Below are 14,275 nucleotides of genomic sequence, written 5' to 3' on the forward strand. Positions count from 1 at the left end.
CCGACTCCACAATCATGGTTTATTACTGTGAAATAATTATTTTTATTAATATGATTTGTTTTTATCCTCACTTTAAAGTTTCAATTTATCTATTCGGTTTTTGAAGGAGAAATTCGGAGTCCTTTATGTTTTCACATAAAAATATGCGCAGACGATTTTCTTTCTTTCTTTCTTTTTTTTTTCAACAATAAAAATTAATTCTTTAAGTTGGCATTTTATTGTTTTTATTTATTTTTGAAAGTACATTAATTTATTTTCAAAAATTTTTCTTTGGCAACAACGAAAAAACAAACGATTTTTTTTCCCGATATGATGTATTTACTACTTTAATGAGCTTTTAACCATAGACTAATAATAAGAGTAGACCGAGCTTTCTCATTCTTGCTGATAAAGAAAATTGGTTCATAGATGTTTCATGTGACTAGTGGAAGGGCTTGGCGAAGACTTTAGCAGCATGGTTGCTAGATGGCAGCATTATCTATAGTTTGGCACTCGACATGTATTTTAAGACAATGTGTTTTCATTAAAAAAAACGTCCAGGTGCAGAGATTGAACTGTTTTTCTTTTAGTTATGCATTATTTTGACATTAGTAATAGTTTTTGATCAGTTTTCGGTAACTTTTATTTCATTTGGAGCTGTCAGCGTTGGCGTGAACGAAATGGCGTAAACGTTTTGCGTTAACGCAAAAATGTACTAATCGGTATCTTAAATTGAAACTGTAGGTAAAAATCTTACCGTTTGCTGATTCTTCTTGGTCGCTTGCATCTTTTATTGCTTAGAAAGTTATTGAAATTGACTAAAGAAAATGCACAATAATATCTAAACGAAAAACTCACTATATTAACAAAATATTTACAACTTAGAATAACAAATTTACAAATCGGACTCCATAAAAGATCATTCTTCCGTGTTCCATCAATTCTATTTATTTTATTTCGCGGTGGCGTTGATCGTCTGCTACGATTAACGCCCGCTGTTGCTAGGATATCCACCAGTCACATGGTTTGGTTTATGAGCAGCAAAAGGGTTGCCATAGCTCGGTCTACTCTTATTATTAGTCTATGCTTTTAACATTAACTAAAGATTTTTTAATGGAAAAAATGCATTAGCTGCTTTGTTTAAAAGGTGCTACTACTTTATTTGTTTGTTTGTTTATTTTTTACATATATAATTCTTTCATTCGCAACTCCAACGAACTGTAGGGGGCACTGAAATCACTGTCTAATGGCGGAATTGAAAACTAAAACAAACGCACATGGTAACGAAGAAAATGCTAAAAGTGTTGTGATTTTTGTTCGTACGTATGATTTTTTCGCTTTATTCTTTTTAAATTAATTTTCAAAGTCTTGTGGATATTCTGGCCCACGTAGAAAGAAATGAGAATTCAAGAAGCATTACTAAACGTCAAAGATTAATGCAAACTACGTAGTTCGTAGTTCTAAGCAGCTATTTCCATGATGTTGAATTCGATATTTATCAATTCTTGATAAAACTAAATAATAATTGTGGCCTGACAAGAACAACAATTAATGCTAGAAAATTCAAAATGACATTACAAATTATTATCGAAAGAAGATGATACTTCTTTGCCTTGCTTGGCTAGCGCTTATTTTTTTTCCATTTGTAGCTGAGTTATTTCTCTCGAATTCCCGAATCGGTTCATTTAAAAATTTTCTGTTCCGATTTTTCTAATTTCTGAGTTACGATTTAATTGTGTCATGTTATGCAAATCAGCAAAATTCTCACGGATATATGGTGGTAGTTTTCTTTTCAGTTGATTGACCATTATTTCTTTTCACTTATCGAATTCTGTAATCTTACTACCATTTTATTCCACTCATGATAAAAATTAAAAATGGTTTAACTAAAAACGCGAAATCTCGCCAAGGTTACTTTGCTCGCACAATACCAAAATTATAACCCTAAACAAATTTGGCGAAACCTTTCAGCTGAGAATAAAAGGAATAAAGTAAATTCTTTCTAGGTTCAACATTTTTCATTTTGTTCTACGATAATAAATCCAAGAAAATATTTTGCATACTGTCCATTCCAACTAAATGCTGTTGTAAAATATGATTAGTTAAATTAATTTAAGATTAAAAAAAACTCATATTCTTACAAATTCATACAATAAAAAATTTTACCTGGTATAACGTTATCCAATTTTGTTAATCCAGAGTTTCCTTGTTTACGCGTCCACCATTTAATACTTTTTTGAAAGAAATAAGGAAAACTAACATTATTTTGAGAAGCTCGAGAATACTCTTAGGGGACGAATTAATTTCTGTAGCTGAAAGCAAACTAAGACACATCGATTGCGTTAATAAATACTCAGAACAAACTGCCTGTGTTTACGTCAACAGACACACATGGAACTAAAACGTGGCAATGTTTTAGTTCCATCGGCAGTTTTGTAAATCACCGCAAGGTAGCGTATTCGAGCGCTGGAGTTCCGAATTGAGCGAGGCATATTTTATTTCTAGAAATTAGCTAAAAATATTTTTTAAAAAAATTTGTTTGAAATGATTTGCGATTTTTACTAATTTTGAGAATATTGATCAGATACTAGAAATTCGATATTGGTATACGGGAAAACAGGCTCGTTTAGTTCTAGGCAGATCTTCTTGTTTATTTTTCCAATGCTTTTAATCATTGTACTCCATTTATGAGTGCCTCTAAAGCAAAATTTCAGCATCAGATGATTAATTTTCATCTTGTATCATTCATGAAAATAATACACATTTAAAATAACAGTAAATATTTGAGTCGTACTAAAAAAGCATGAAATATTATTTGCAACTAACACCGAAAATTCTATTATTTTATCATAGCAAATATCGGTTTTATGAAATTACAAAATAGCAGGAAATACTAGCATTCAGTATAACGGTGTACCAGAACTGCAATTACTAGCTGCAACTTTGAGGTACATTAACTGTTAATAAATCAACATCCTTTAAGAATAACTTTTAGGAGCGAAACAAATTTTTCGGTAAACTACGATAGGGAAAAAAGTAATTATGAAAAGCACACATGGTCTGTATTTAACAGCCGGTAATAAATTTATACTCCAAAAAACATAACTATTATTTCGGAGCTGATGTCCAAATCTCTCGAACTAAACTTCACCTAGGTGTTGCCATCTACACGATACAAAAAACCGCACGAATTTATTTTCTAAGCCAAGAATGTGTTATTGCCGAAATCCTGCGTAACACTGTTATTCTTGGATACGAAATAATAATTAAAGCCAGCAATTCTCCGTCGGGATAATTTCGTCAGGGAGCACGTGACGTATAAAAACGGGATACAGAAAGCAGCTAAGATGTAAAAAGAAGGCGAAAAAATATCACGCCCCAGCTAATTTGTGGAAAATGGCGCAGGTTTAATTGCGAGAAACCTTACTTAAAGCTAAGCTCTAATAACTACTTATCTACGTTGATGGACTTTTCTTTGGGAATGGTTAATCTATCTTTACCTGGGACATGGAATTGGAGACGCTTTTTCGTTTGAGGTCTCCCCATCAAATATTTTTAGAACTTTCTTCCTATTGCTTAATTTTTATTTGTAGCGAATAGAATTTCCATTTATGGAGTATACAATTTTAGTTTCTGCTTGTGTGATAAAAGTTTTCATCGAACTTTTTTCTACATTTGTTATTATTAATTTGAACTTGTATAATTCTATTTCTAACTTAAAGCACGTAATCCAAATATTTATTTTATTACATTTTGATACTCGATTGTTAATTTGTGATTATTCTAAGAATATTTCTGTTCTAAAATATACGAGCATCAATATTATGAGCGATCACCAAAGCTTTTAATACGAAAATTTGCACCATTGTTGTAAAGGTTTTGCAGTATAATGTTCAAAAGAACTTTGATAATAAACATATTTTATACAGTTTTTATTTCTGTCAGTGACGGATTTACAGGTCCGTCACACTACATCTTTGATCCTTTGTCAATCATGGAATTTTTAAAACATTTATCGTGTGCATTTTTGGATCGCCTCCTGGGCCTTATGGTCGTTGGGGCCCCTCGTACACTAATCTGCCGTAGGTGGCTAGTAACACAGTTAAAATAAGAGTTGAATAGTTAAAAAAAAGACCAACCCAATTATTGGTAGAAATAATTGAACAAAGTTTAATATTTTTTAACAATTATTTTAATTGGTGCGCAGATTTGGATTCCTTTTTTACGCTCCTGCGCATGACATCAGAAGTGATGAAATGCCATTTACTGATGCCATTAGCGCACAGAGCAAATTATAATAACCTGCCAACGCGGTTGATAGCAAAACGTAAACATTTAGAGTGGCACAAAAGTACATCACTTGTGACGTCATAAAGACCACGCCTTATTTCCAAAATCGGACATTTAAAAAAATTAAATAAACAGTAACTGTTAGGAAAAATAAAGTTTTTTCTGGCTCCATGTTATTTTTTCTGCTTATTCTATCAATTTCAGTGACTGAAAGTAGTACTTTTGACCGAAGAAAACAACCCCATCCAATTCTGTAAAAAATTAATCTTTTAAAAACACATTTTTTTTCTTACGCTTCTTTTTTTTTTAATTTTTATTTTTCGTGTTACCTTGTTTAAAATATATTATCAATTTCTCAAATAAGTTCGCATGTGTATCACTCGGGTGGAACATTAAATGGTGTAATAAAATTATTCCAATTCATTTTTGTTGATTTTCAATATTGGATATTAAAAAAATATGCACTATTTTAAAATATGCACATTTAAAAATATGCACACATTTTACAACTTGATTTAAATTTAAGATATTTTTAATAAATCAGTTATATTATAATTTTATTTACTTTGCTTAGACAGTTCAAGAATCTTAGATATAGATTATTCAATACAGGCTGTATATTCGCTTTTCCCAAAAGAAAAAGAGAATTTATTTGATTTTACAAAACTCAAAATATATGTAAATTAAATAATGCTACAAAGCATCGATGTTTTTCATCGATGTTGCACCACTAATATCCACCTAAGAAGAAAGTCCTCGATTTTAGGACCGTTTTGCCCCACCAGATCCTTTGTGGGATGGTGATCTATGATGACTGTCACATATACTGATAGATATCAGAGTAATTTGTGACTAAACTACTATGTAATATCTTAGTATGTGACATGAGTATAAATGAATTTAGTAACTACATCACTTATTAATCAGCGCAGCCGTGCAAAGAAGAAAAATAACAGCACTTGAATTTGAAGTAACTTGCAGATATCTTTTAACTGGGGATTAGGGTGGTTCAAAAATACATGTAAAAAAAAAGTTTCTCCTAGATAACAGGACACTCCTCAATATTATTAGACTTGTGGATGTAGTATGTAGTGAAAATGGGGGGAAGGGGGGCGCCTGAAACGAGCGCGAGCACTGAGACCTCAGGTCTATTGTACTGCCCCGCTTAGACTACTAAAGACTTGTGGATAGTAATACACTGGAAGAATTTTAGCTTAATATTTCAACTGAAAGAGGGTGCTCAACCCCCTCCCCCAAATTTCATACGTATGGGGAGGGGGATTAACAAAATACATTTAACTGAAAAAAAACAATGCTTCATATTCTAATATACACGAGTAATGTGCACATACATTGCAATAAAATAATTATTTACAAAAAAAAAAAAAAAAAACAGCTGGGGAAATTAAATGTTTTTAAATGTGTGACAATTTTTATGCTAAGGATAATGTTAAATGAATGGGTCATTGAGCACCCTCTTATAATTTGAGTAAGAAGTTAAAATTTTTACAACATAATACTATTAGTAAACGCTAAAAAAAAGGGGGGTGTTTCGGACTCTAGCTGAAATTTTTTTTTGAACCACTCTACTGGAGATAGTACTAAGTACTACTAAGATTTGGACCTTTGCTGAATCTATATTTCAATGAGTAGTAATATCTACTTATTCGTAAGATCTTATTGTCATTGAAATCAAATGTAAGATTTTTTTTTTTCTCTTGGTGCTGCGCATTAGCTCCATGCCATTTGCAGACCTAAGGATTGGCTTTCATTCTTTCATTTGTCATTTCTATTGGCGGACGGCCATTATCATTTCAATTTTGATGCAGTTCCCATGTAGCACTTCAAAAAATCCTAACACTGAAAAGCATAAACTGTAGCTTTATTTGAAGTAGTATAAAAAATAGCTCGTATATGAGTACTTACTTTAGTTTATAAACTATTTCCTTTTGGAATAGCAATTTTTAATTGAAGAAATCCAAAACTGTTAGAAAGAATCTGTTCCGTAAAAAGTATCATGCATTTTTTTTTTTAGTTTGAAACTCATCTATACAGTCCAAGAAAAACAGTATAAACATAATCTTTTAAGTCTCTAGTTCTCAATTTCTAAGAAATTTTTTTTTATCTCAATTCCTTCTTCAGTTCAAAGGACATCTAAAACTGAAAGGTAAAAACAGAGCTGAAATTGTGAAAAGTATCAATGGGGTGGTTTCCTTCGGTCAAAAGTACTACTTTTATTCACTGAAATGGAAAGAATGAGCAAAAAAAAAAAAAAAAAAAAAAAATTAAATGGACCCAGAAAATACTTGCATTTTCCCAACAGTTTTTGTAATTAATTTTTTTAAATGTCCGATTTTTGCAAACAAGTCGTGGTCTTTATGACGTCACAAATGATGTAATTTGGCGCATTTTTCTACTACGTTTCCACGTTATGATAATCAAGCAGTGAATTAAAATTTTCGCTCTACGCTTGCTATCAACCATATCGTTGCCAATACACGTGAGTATGGATGCAAGTGAAATATTTTGTTCTGTGAATGGCAACATTGTATGGCATTTCATCGTTTGTGATGTAACACGACAGAAGTGTAAACAACGAAAGCGCAACGATTTAAGTATTTTTTTAAAAAATATTAAACTTAAATAAATTAATTTAAAAATGGTCATATCCTATGTTTTTAAGCATGCTCTTTCAGAAAAAAATGCTTTTAAAATTTATGGAAACGACCCCATTGTATCCTTAGTTGAAGTAGTATCTGAAATAGTTCATGTGAATTCTTAGTTTTCAGTTAGTAAAATATTGTTCTCTCTCACATCACTCTTAGAGGAAAGAAATCAAAATGTCTTATAAAAAATTCGTTTCGTAAGTAAAAGTATAAGTTAAAATATTCTTATTAAAACTTATCTTATACAGCAGTCCATGAAAATCAGCATGAACTCAATCTCTAAACTTAGAAATTTTTTATCTTATTCCGTGCTTCAGTTCAAAAAACATCTGAAATCCACTAGTAAAAAGCATTGAGAAGGAATAGTTTTTTAGTTGAAGTTGTATCCCAAATAATTCATGTGAATATTTAGTTTTCAGTTAGTAAACTATTGTCCTTTAGAGTAACAATCTTAAATTGTTGAAACCAAAGGCTCTTGGAAAGAAGTGATTAGTAAAATATTTTGATTCTTATACAGCCCAAGAAAAGCAGCGTCTTTCAATCCCTAAGTCCTTGACATTTTTATGTCAGTCCCATCATTAGTTCAAAAAAAAAAAAAAAAGCAACTAAAACATACTAGTAAAACCAGGGTTGAAAAGTCTCAAATTTTAGTTGAAATTTTACCCCAAATATAGTAGTTTATGTGAATACTTAGTTTTCAGTTAGTAGACTATTGTCCTTTTAAGTAACAATCTTAAATTGTTGAAACCAAAGGCTCTTGGAAGGAAGCAATTAGTAAAATATTTTGATTGAAACTCATCTTATACAGCCCAAGAAAAACAGCGTGAACTCAATCCCTAAGCCTAAGAAATTTTATCTCAGTCCCTTCTTCAGTTGAAGAGACATCTGAAACCGGTAAAAAGACCGGTAAAAACAGCAATTAAAACATTTGAGGAAATGACGCCCCACGAAATTGGTATTTTTTTTTCTTGGAGTTCATTTTGCCTTACGATGAGTGAGGTATCCAGTGATTTGCGCATTTCCAACTGGCTTCAACCTTTAATTGAGGGGTTTCCAGCTACGCGCTGGCTCCATTTACTCTCCGACTGTAATTAAACAAGTCGCTTGTTTTGAAATGGACTCATGGGAAGGTTTTCTGGTTTCTATGTTTGTAAATCTGCGATGGATACTGGCATACGCTTTTTGACAAGATATTATTTTACTAATGTACAGTAATTCTTTCCAGAGATTTTTTTTTTTTTTTTTGAATTTAAGGTATAAAATATTGCATTTTCAAACTCTTCTCGAATCTGACCATCTCTTCCTGAAATAAATTGATAGAAAAGTTATATTTGTGAGTCAGTTCTGCTAAAAATGGGAACAATAAAGCATTTAATTTGTTTCACACAAGATCCTTAAAACAGATCAGCGCAAATAAAAATTTAATATTATTTACTGATTTATTTATTTGTGAGATAAAATTTCACAAAAATGTCTGTTTTGTTGTACGAATGCTTTTTCCCCCCTAGATCTGATCGATCGCGAAATGAAAACCACACTGAAAATTAAAACTATGTAATTTGTAATATTTAAATACATCATCCTGCTATACTCCACGTAGTAACCGTTTTATTTGTAACATTTGTTGTAGCGTGCCCCTAACGTTCCCAAATCTAGGCAGCTGCCTATTCTTACAGCCACATCTGTAAGTTTGTCTCAGCCAGACTTTTGTCCTATGAGCCATTTGCAAAAATATGCGAATTGGAAGGGTCCAAGTCCGGACTGCGAAGCAGCTTTATGAATATTAAATTGTCCTTCTTCAAAGTTTAACCCCATTTCTGCTCATAACTGTTACCTATGAAAGTATTTCTTTGCACCTTTCTCATTTGTCGATGAATTTCTGCTGTATTGCACATAGTAATTGCATGAAAGTATGCAGCATGAGATTCACACTTTGAGGGAGATTCTCTTATTTGAGGTATGTTTAGTGCTCACTGCGCACTTAAATCTGACACCTGCGATTTGATGTAAGAGATGGATTTCGATGTAGAGACATTGCGCAGTACAGCTGCGCATAGTGCTATCGGATTTTCAGAGTAGTTTTTCGTAACTGTTCGAACCTTAGGGGAAAAAAATTCTTTTAATTATTTGAGGGCAATTATAATGACGTTCTAAAAGGAAATTACGCCACAGTGCGATTTTCCACTCCAAAGATGATTGCTGTAACGGAGCCTCCTTTAATCTATGCATTCCTAAAAATCATCTGCATCTGGAATAAACATTTTTCATTATTTTAACTTGCTACTTAAATTTCGACAACACTGCGTTTTGGACACAAGTATAGAATTTCACTGTTTCCGTCTTGTAACACGTTTTCAAGTTAGCGAGCAAATTGTCTATATTAAAGTTCATGATGTTCTTGAAAGGAAAAGCTTGTATTTAAAACACATTTATCAACGCTATTTACATGTATCTAATTAAAATTATTTCAATAAAAATGGCCAAATTCTTAACAATTTGACTTTACCTTAATATTGAAAAGTCTTATTCTATTTTTACACTGTTGCCACAAAGTCGAAAGTAAACTTTTGTTGGCTCGAGGTAGAAAGGAAAAAACCTTTCTCACGTTAGGGCTTATCTCGATCACCCACCATCAACAGCCTATATTCTTGTTGTCTTAACAGCAATAATTCAATTTTTTATTACTCATTTTAATTTTTGGTAAGTCAAAATCTCCCTTTGTGATTTTCGGCCTCTTCTACTAACCAAACAAAAAAAATGTGAATGCAATATTTTTCTAATATTTGTATGTGAGTACATTTTTTTCCCCACATGAGTCTTAAATTTCCAAAGACAGTCTTGTCTTTTCAGAACACTAAGTTGACCCGTCAGAATGGGATGGCCCCCAACGTTCAACTTGGGACCCCAAAGTGCTCGAATGCTGTCATCGATGTTTACACTAGCTGTCAATGGGCCATCAGGATGGCAAAAGAAAATGGCCGCCCCTGACTTCGTGATGCAGCCTAATGGGCTCCTTCCCTGGAATAAATTACTCGATCGTAATTATTGAGGAATGGGAGATCTTTCGGTAATTTTCGTCAGCAGGTCACGGCGTGACGGCGCATCACTTGCGGCGCGGGTGAAACGTGAATTTCAGCAGTTATTAAGGCCTTGCCGCTAAGCGTTATAAGGCACACTGCGCTAATTGAGATGGAATATTCTCTATTTTTCACGAACCTTCATCTGATGGGAGTGTGACCTTTCTTGAAGGTTGTCTCTTCGGATTTAATTACAAGCATTCGAATGGTACAGAATTTCAAAGTCAATGCTGAATCACGGGATATTCTTTTCTCATGCTGCTACTCTTAAAGAAACTAATGTCCTGTTAAAATGGTTTGTTGAAACTGTATATATATATGTATATATATATATATATATATATATATATATATATATATATATATATATATATCCATACCCCAATAACACAATTAATGTACTATGTGCATAAATGATAGTCAGTGGGAAATAAGTCTGGGTGTAATTTACAAGTTAATGAAGTTTCATATCGTTACAAAACGAGTAGAGTTTTTGTTTGTGTACAAGTTACTTAGAGACGAACGTTGACCTAAAACAAAAGAATCTCATTCGTGAACTTCAGACAGATGTTATTTTTTCAATTACTATTGTATTTACTTGAAATCATTGGAAGCTTTGACGGTTAAAATGATAGCAAGGTTTATTCATTATTATCTTATTTCTGAACATAAAAAGAAAAAAAAATCATTAAACGTATTTATTTCCAATGGCTGGAGTAGTACATCATACAGAACAAAACATGATATTTGTTAAAGAAACCAATAAAAAAGCATCAAAAGGGTGAAGACATCAAAATGTTCAAATGATGATCTAACATTATCGCCCCATAAAGCTCTTTGCCTCTCAATATCAAGATGCCTCAGTCTCTCCTCCATGCAGGGCGAGGAACGCAGATAGTCTCTATCCAAATTTTCATTCCTATTATTGAATAATTTAAAGAGTAACAATCTTCTGCAGGAAAGCAGCAAAACTTTCAACTAACGTTCCACTTCACAAATTGCTGTAGGATGAATTCATGTTTCAAAACATGATCGATTGCACGTTGATCACTTTACAGTGCAAGAGTCTGCTCCTAGAAAAATAAAAGAAATAGGAAATTAATATATTTAGCTATATTTCAATAAATGAGAGTAAATATACTTTGATTAAAAAACACAATTTAACATTATGTTTAATAGCTAACTATAGTTTCTAATGACGTAACGAAAAACATTATTGTTTTACTTAAAATGATGCAGATCACTTAGAAATTAAGTTCTAAAAAATTTAAAAAGAAACTTGTTAATTGGCTGTGTAAATCTCAAAAGGAGAGAAATATAGACTTAAAAACTGCATATTTATGATGCCCAAAAAAATAATTGACACATATTTTTAACAAGATAAAACAAATGATTATGCACATAAAAAATCACAGATGATTGATACTATCCTTTTTCAGACATTTTTGCAGAATTTCGAACTGATACTAATCCGAAAACTGGGGGGGGGGGGGGGGGAACCCGTCAATTTCGTCGAAACAAAAACCGGAACTAAACCCAAAGTAAAAATCTATTTACCACGTACGTTGCTACATATAAAATTGTGTCTGCGGTACAAATAAGAATCTACATAATGTAAAATTATTCATTCGGAACTGAACCGAAACACGAAAATCCTTACTTTTGATGGGACGAAAACAGGAACTGAACCGAAAATAAAGAATCGATTTATTTCGGTTCGATAGACCTTCAGCCATTTTGTTACTCTAACCAAATTATCAATGTTTACTTACTTGACATCAACCATATAATTATAATCATTACACATACGTTGCTACATTTAGGATAAAATTTTATTTGCGGTACAAATAAGAACCTACATAATGTAAAATTATTCATTCGGAACTTTTACCGAAAGCCGAAAACCGTTATTTTTGTTACCGTTATTAACAAAAACCGGAACTGAACAGATTTATATTTTTGTAGTTGAACAGGAACAAAACAAAAAAAACTCTATACAAAAAAAAAAAAAAAAAAAAAGAAAAGAAAAAAAGAAAAAAGAATCGACATATTGTTTGGAACTGGGGTGCCCACAGGGGGGAGGGGGGGGGGGTTATGGTGCCATCAAAATTTTTAGGGAAATTCTTGAATTTTTTAAATTTATTTATTTAAATTTATTTGTTTATTTATTTTTAGTTTAAAATATATTGTTTTATTTTAATTAAATTAAACTTTATTTAATTTATTTTCATGTTATTTCTTTAATTATTTTGTGTTTATATGTGTGTGTGTGTGTGTCATTGGTGTAGCACGGAACTTTTCTAACAAATCCTTAATAATGATGATAATTAAGAATATGTAAATAAATAAAAAATATTTAAAAAGAAAGAATTACATAAAAAGGGCTAAAAATAAAAAAGGCAAAAGGGATAAGACATTTTTTTTCTGGAGGGGGGGGGGGAGATTTGCGCCATCGAACTAAGGGAGGATGAGCACCCCTAATTTGGAAATACTATTATTTTGTCGCCATTTACGTTTTGATATTTAAAACAAATTTATGGTCTAAAATGGTAGAAATAGGTAGTCCGATGTCCTTTAATTAATCGGTTGGAGCACACAGTTACTGGATGACCAAAACCACCCACGAGAACCAGAAAAAGAACAAAAGTAAAAAAAGGAAAAAAGAAAGAAAAGAGTAAAACCGTAATTGCATTCTCTCATTACCCGTCCCTCAGAACCGCCCGGTTCTCATTCCAAAAACGAACCATCTGCTGTAATTAAACTTTCCCCAGCCCCCTTCGTCGCTATCTGCACGCAGAGAGCATTGCCAGATCGTAAAACAAAAGTTAAGTCGTGATGAAATATTACGTTTCGAATCGAAAATTTCATTAGTTAAAAACGTTTTCGTATCTAAATCGTCTGCTAGGGCAAAGGCGCAAATTTGAGGGCGTTCTTTTTAATGGGAATTCGAAGAACTTCAAATTCTAGCGGGATGGTCGCGTGATTTAAATAAAGTTTTGATTAAAAGAGTTCTGAAATTTTTCAATTTAATTAAATTCATTTTTTGATGAATTCGAAAAAATTAAGTTCATTAATATCTAGCAGTTTTTCCAGGAAATAGTTTTTTTTCCTATCTACCTTTCTTTCTAATTCATGGATGTAATATTAAATGCAAAGACCTTCACATTCAAAATAATTTTGGCTGCAAACTTTTCCATTTCTTTTTCAAATATGTGGTTAAAGACATTTTTAATTAACATGGTTCAGAAAGATACATTATTTTTCTTGAAATTGTTCTCGAAGCTTTTGGAGCGAAATTACAGTTCTTCACCTGCCAAGGGACAGCCTGCAATATGGTATCCATCTTCAACGCATTGAATGAATACCTAATTTTTGCTTAAATGATTCGTGGCAAAAAAATCCTTTGTAGAGAAAATTGCTGGCCAAAATGTACTTTTAAAGGTCTCATGTAAAAAACTTCACTGTTTTTCGTTCAATTATATAAAAAGTTCCTTTAGGTGGTCCCTTGCGTTCAAAGTAGCTACTGCCAAAATTTTTCTACGATATAAACATCAAGTATTCGGTGAAACAATTCGCGAAGAAAGGTTTTAACGACAAATGGTAAGTAGCCATAGTTTAAAATGGGTCTATTTCTTTTCTTATGATTTTATTAATTTTGTTGTTTTCTAAGAACAAGTGAAATGGTAGCCGGAGCTTTTTTTTCTCCCTGTTTTTTTTTTTTAATTCTTTCTAATAGGGTTACGTTGGAAGCACAATCTTTTGCAGTCATAGTGTTATTCCCCGATACAGTATCCATTTTTTCATGCAGCGCCCCTATCGGCAGATGCTTTTACTACGAGAATTTTGATCACTAGATGGAGACACCTGGGATCTCTTCGAGGCAAAACTGCACTAGGGAGTAAATTTTGCCAAGAGCACTCCAAGCCAAAAAGAGTACTCGAGGGTTAATTGTTTTCAAAAGTTGAGTTAAGTGACGTGCAGGATCTTTTACTAATAACTATGTGATTTAAACGGCTAGAGTGTGAAACGTGCGCTATAAGATTACCCTCTAATTCATGAACTTATGATGTAGAATGTATCACACGTATTGAAACTCAAGACCAGTGTCTTCTCCTGTAATTTTACTTTGCTGAGTATTCTGCAAGAAGGTGTGAAATGGTAGAATATGACATCTTCATCCTTTAATCCCCAAACTTGTGATTCGGTATTGCACACAAAGCCAGTTTGTTGCAGAAACTTAAAAACCGAGATTGGAAAATTCCT

General features: G+C 32.4%; 1 long non-coding RNA gene across 1 annotated transcript in view; it reads right to left on the reverse strand.

Annotated features, from left to right (window-relative positions):
* Window positions 1–10,812: 10,812 nt before the first annotated feature.
* LOC129226059 (uncharacterized) overlaps window positions 10,813–14,275 on the reverse strand; it is a 272,294-nt gene continuing 268,831 nt past the window's right edge. The window contains exon 4 of the long non-coding RNA XR_008580765.1: window positions 10,813–11,085. This is a non-coding gene — a long non-coding RNA (uncharacterized LOC129226059). The remainder of the gene's footprint in view (window positions 11,086–14,275) is intronic.

Source organism: Uloborus diversus, chromosome 7, assembly GCF_026930045.1.
Source record: "Uloborus diversus isolate 005 chromosome 7, Udiv.v.3.1, whole genome shotgun sequence".
Classification (NCBI taxonomy): Eukaryota; Metazoa; Arthropoda; class Arachnida; order Araneae; family Uloboridae; genus Uloborus; species Uloborus diversus.